This window comes from Erpetoichthys calabaricus, chromosome 6 (assembly GCF_900747795.2).
Source record: "Erpetoichthys calabaricus chromosome 6, fErpCal1.3, whole genome shotgun sequence".
NCBI classification, from domain to species: domain Eukaryota; kingdom Metazoa; phylum Chordata; class Cladistia; order Polypteriformes; family Polypteridae; genus Erpetoichthys; species Erpetoichthys calabaricus.
The window spans coordinates 3,624,878-3,630,877 of record NC_041399.2 but is presented as its reverse complement, the minus strand read 5'-3'; positions in this window follow the sequence as shown (position 1 = coordinate 3,630,877).

Genomic DNA, 6,000 nt, shown 5'->3' with positions numbered 1-6,000 from the left:
GACACCGGTGCCCAAATCCTGCCATCTAAGCAGAAGCCACAGCAGAGGTCTGAAGAGATGAGGCACTTAGGCGGATGTTGAGAGGCTGAAACGGGTCTCAATAGGGGGCACCGTAGGGTCAAAGCCACAGGAACCCAAATATTAAGTCACTTCATACACCACAGGGCTGCCACCTGTGGGCGGGGCCTCCACTCCTAGTCCTTCCTGTCCCAGGCCCCTCCCATCCAGGTCTGTTGCATAGCGATAGTTGTTGTGCAGCTGTCACATGATAGACAGAGGGGAGTCTGGGATACGAGATTTGCATCAATTGCTTATTTCCCTGCCTTTGCTAAAAATGTAAATTTGCTGTCAGAAGTCATCCACTGTAGAACTTCTAGACGTTCTGATTGATGACATTTAATTCTGTTGAATCTTCACTATGGTTAATATTGCGCTTGTGACATCACTGGGACGCCACTTTAGACTTTTGTTTGGGATGTTGGTTTGGTGACAGAGCTGTTGGCAGGCCAGTGGCACTAGTGTGACGTCACTGCACTGTTCTCGTTGTAAATGGCAATGCAGAAATTTCAATGTTCACGGTTTTGGGTAAAATTCCTGAAAAATTGGATTTCAACTTGATTTTGGACTAAAGCTATTTGACCACAGATGATTGTTACTTGTGATTTCCTTTCATGTTCGGATCTTTTGTCTGCACATCAACATCTTCTTTGTACTCCGCAAAGGCTGAGAGGAAAAAGAGAAAGAGTGGGAGCAGGAGAAGAAACGAGAAGGACGTTAATGCAAACAGCACACCCATGTCAGCTCTTCCTAACTCTTTTCACTTGTTGTGGCCCACCTAACTGGTGGCCACAATAGTCATGGAGTCTAAAGCCTTTCCTGCAGTACTTGGTCTCGATTTTCCCTTATTAAACACCCCACTCCTAAGGTTATGGCAGATCAGTTATAGACGACAAAAGAAACAAAAACATATACAGCACTTCTAACATAAAAAGGATCACCTCACTCAACATCTTAAACTTCAACTGTGACTTGTCCTGGGCCACTAAACCCTTAACCTCATGAGTGCTGGCCATTTCAGATTCCAAAATCAGTTCTTTCACTTGTGAGGGATGGCCGGCCATTTACCCCGGCCAATACTCCCAGGCCGCTAGATGGAGTCCTCCTTGTAGCATGGAAGTGCCCCGAAGACCAGCAAGGAATTATAGACAATGGAGTTTTTATTCCCAACCCTGCTGCACACCGTGGGGCCCACCAGAGGACACTGCAGGGAGGCTCAAGGACTCTTACGTGTCCTATAACCCGGAAGTGCGTCATGATCACATGACAGGAAGAAACGACGTGCTTCCGGGTTGAGGAAAAGGACTTTTATCCTGACCCGGAAGTTATAAGGACTTGTGGGATTGTTGGACAGGAACACCTCCGGGTCAGGGAATATAAAAGGACGATGGGAAATCCCAGACGTTGAGCTGAGCTGGGAGGAAGGGTGGCAACGCGTCTGGGAGTGGAGGATTGGTTATTGTATTGGTTATTGATTTATGAGTATTGTGGAGAGAAGGGTGCTTGGTGCACATTATTATTATAAAATAAATAATTGGATTTTTATCTGGTGTCTGACGTCTGATCTGAGGGTTTAAGAGGACGACTGTGCCTCAAGCTTTCACACACTATAAACATGTCTTAGCTACAAATGGACAAGGTGGAGCTCACCTGAGGTCAGTCACTTTCTAAGATTCTCCTCAACGATACATGGAACCTGCAAATCTGCCCCCCTGGCCAATCAGAACGTGTCCTCCAACTGCCACCTTCTTCATCTTTAATTCCTTCTGGGGTTTTTCTCTTGGCTTTCTCCTTCAGCAGGTCCTGGTGTTGGCCATCAAATCCCTAAGGATGGCTGCTCAATCGCTCTTCTCCTTTCTTCTTTCCCAAGCTGGATCTGAAATTTCTCAAGCCTTTCTAGGGGGGTCTGCTCTATAAGGGACTACACTTTCTATTGCAGTGTGCAGAAAGAATACAAAGGAGCACAGAAAGTAATAGGAAAAGGGACAATATAATAAAAACGCTATAAATACAAAACTCACACACAAATACACACATGCTGCCCCGTATCCCACACTTTATGTAGCTTAGTAACAGCCAGAGCAAAAAGTCAATGTCCAAAAATGATTGATAGATAGATAGATAGATAGGAAAGGCACTATATGATAGATAGATAGATAGATAGGAAAGGCACTATATGATAGATAGATAGATAGATAGATAGATAGATAGGAAAGGCACTATATGATAGATAGATAGATAGATAGATAGATAGATAGATAGATAGATAGATAGATAGATATGAAAGGCACTATATAATAGATAGATAGATAGATAGATAGATAGATAGATAGATAGATAGATAGATAGATAGATAGATAGATAGATAGATAGGGCACTATATGATAGATCGATCTTTATTTGTCCCCAGAGGGAAATCTGGCTTTGTACAGAAGTTCTGTAAATACTTTGAAACATAAATAGATAGAATAGTAAATAAATAAATAAATAAACACACATCCTGTACACTTTGTTCTGAACTCACACCAGTATGACTATAAAACAAGAAAAATCAAAAACAGAAAACCAACGACTCAGCAGTAGCCGTCCCAGTGAGACCCTCTTCAGGTGTATTGCTGTTGGTATGATGGACTTCCAGTTGTATTTCTTGACCACCTCTGTTGAATGATTTCCTTGTCTGAGAGTCCTCAGTGTTGAAGTGTCACAGAGAGGATGTGCAGCGTTGTTCATAATGGTGCTCAGTGAGGTCCTCATTCTCTCCTCCTCCACTACGATCTCCAGGAGGTCCAATGTGCATCCTGTAAGTGAGCTTGCCATTTAATTAACTTGTTGACTCGGTGGTCCTCTCTTGAAGTGATGTTACCAGCCCAGCATGTCACGCTGGCCACCACAGAGGTGCAGAAGATGTGCAGGATGTCACTACCCACACTAAAGGAACGCTGTCTCCTAAGGAAGAAGAGTCTACTCTGCCCTTTCTTCTGTAGTTCCTGTGTGTTCTGAGACCAGTCCAACCTGTCATTGATGTGGACCCCCAAGTACCTGTAGCACTGCATCACCTCACCTCTACTTCCACTCCTTGAATAGTGACCGGACAGGGAGGCTCTTTGGTGTAGCAAAAGTCCATAAGCAGTTCCTTTAGTTTTGCTGAGGTTTGCTGATGTGATGCTCAAACTTCTACCCTTGACGACTCCTTGTCTCGGCCCCCTTATAAATAGCCCCCATAGGAGCAGAATCATCTGAGAATTTTGTCAATTGACTTGACCTGCTGTTGTATTTCTAGTCGAAGGTGTAAGGAGTGAAGACCAAAGCAGACAGGTCTGTTCCTTGTGGTGCTCCAGTGCTGCCTGCTCAGTCCTTGAATCCCACAATCGGTGGTCTGCCTGACAGAGAGTCCATCATCCTGGACACCAAAGGCTTGTCCACCTGCGTATTTCTGAGGTGACCCCTTAACAGGGATGGCTGGATGGTGTTGAAGGTGCTGAACGAAAAACAAAAAAACAGAAACCTCAAAGTGCAGCCTGCTGTGTCAAACCTTGTGGAGCAGACAGATAGTTGCATCCTCCACTCCAATCTTTGTCCGTTAGGCAAACTGCAGTGAGTCTACCACAAGAGGTCTCATACAGTCCAGGACCAGCTTCTCAAAGGTCTTCATGATGTGAGATGTGAGTGCCACTGGTCTGTAGTCATGAGGTGAAGAGGCGCCTGCCTTACAATGCAAGAGGTTCTCCACAGCAGTGGCACTTTCTGAAGCCTTGGGGACAGACTGAACAGGTGACAGAGGACACCACAAACTTGGTCAGCACAGCCCCGAACAACTCGAGGACTGACTCCATCTGGTCCGGCGGCTTTTCCTCTTTGCAGCTTCCTCTCTTACTTGGTCTTCTGTTATGGATGGTGCACACTGGCGGTCAGAGGTGGACTCCTCACTGGCCATTCCAGCTGACGTGGTAGCGATGGTGTGGGGAGAAGGTGGCAGTGGGAGGGAAAATTTGAAAGAATTGCTTCATGGCGTTAGCTTTGTCCACATCCCCTTGTAGCACCTGAGCCCCGGACTGTTTGAGTTCCTTAATGATGTCCAGTCCATCCCAGCCATCCTTCATGTTATTCTGAGTGAGTTTGTGTTCTCTTATCGCTTTATAAGCCTCCTTTCCTTCACTCAGCTCTTTCTTTAGCAGACGCTGTACGTTTTTCATGGCCTCTGTCACCAGATTTGAATGATCTTCTCTTCTTCTCATTTTGGAGACCATTTAGGTCCTTAGTCATCCAGGGCTTGTTGTTTAGAAAGCAGTGCAGTGTCTTTGAGAGGACCGCTGTGTCGACACCAAAGTCAATATATAGTCTGTGATGCCGTGAAAGAGTCCCTCAGTGTCGTTCCCATGTGACTCACACGTCACTTCTCAGTCTGTCACTTGGAAGCAGTCATTCAGAGCCATTTTGGCCTCCAGGCTCCATGTCCTCATTATTCTGGTGGTGACAGTTTGCTGTCCAATGACAGGCTTGTTGCTGGGAATCAAGTTGTGGTCAGATTTGTCAGATGGAGCCGGTAGATTAGCAGTGAGATCACAATCCTGACTTCAAAAAGTAACGCGCACAAGAACTTTGTTGTCATCCAAATCACAGATACTGAACGGCTCGATCATAGTGCCAGTGATTACAGAATGTGGCAGAGAATGGAATCTCGTACCCCGGTAACCGGGAGCAGAGTCCTAACAACTGTACAAAAATGACGGTGCAATCACATGAAATTAACAAACCTAATTAATGCTATTTCCTGAGGCAACATACAATTAATCTGAGCATCAAGAGAAGTTCTTGGATATAAAAAAAACATCACTTGGATTTTTGAAGTATTAACACGTAGCGCTCACAACCATCGTAGCTTCACCCGTTTGAAGTAAAGTCACCTCCTGGTTCTTTTCTCCTTCCAACGCGGCACGTGTCTTACAGCAGAGTTTCGTGGCTTGGCGGTTTGGATTTTTCAGGTATGCTCCGGTGTTTCGGTTCCTTTTCCAAATACTTGTTTTTTGACCTTCTGGTTGCTTTTTGTATTTTCAGTTTGCTCTTTGGGATTCGACACTCTTTCAGTTTCCTTGTGTTGGATCTGCTTCCATAAGTAAGTCAGGAGTACTGACCTATGCTGACTGTCGAATCGACTGGGCAGGGCGACCAAAGCCGTAAGGGAGACGAACGTTTGTGGGTTTTATGGAGTCCTTGTTGTCGCCTGTGCAGCATGCGGTGAGATTTGCGCTTGGCTGTCAGCTACAGGGTCAGGCGGTTGTACTCACTAATGAGGGGGCCAGAGAGTGTCGGCACGTTGTGTGCCGATTGGCACATTGAAGAGAGAACTGGCCTTAGGAATTGCAGGCTGAACCCCCTGCAGTTACTTAATCCCTAAAATGTGTAAGAGAGCCCCTAACTCAGGTAGGGAATCAGTCAGGGTCTGCATCAGCAGCTTTTGAATGAGACACCATGCTGTATACTCGGGTACACCCAGATATACAATACGGTGTCTACAGAAAATCGTACGACTTCTTGGAAATCGTCACTTAGTTTTTTGTTAGACAAGAAAACCCATTAAAAATGTTTTTTCCAGCTTTGTTGTACTTTACAACTGTAAAAGGCGCTATATATGCGCTCGACCCCACACAGACTGTCAGCGGAGGCGTGTTAAAATCAACAGAAAGATTTATTTTTCTTCAGCTAAGGTCCAAAGCATTTAAGCACACCAAATAAAGTAAAGCACAAACTTACAATGCAGTCTTCTCTACCACTCCACCCAGCAAGCGTTGTCCTCCTCCTCCTCCTGATTCAGACTCTCGGAGTGGTGGCCGCTGGCTCCTTGTATTAGGCGCCCAGAAGTGCTCCAGCTGCTTGATTGCGGAGTCCCGGCTGCACTTCCGGGTGTGGCGAAAATACTGCACACTGCAGCACCCCTGTGGAACC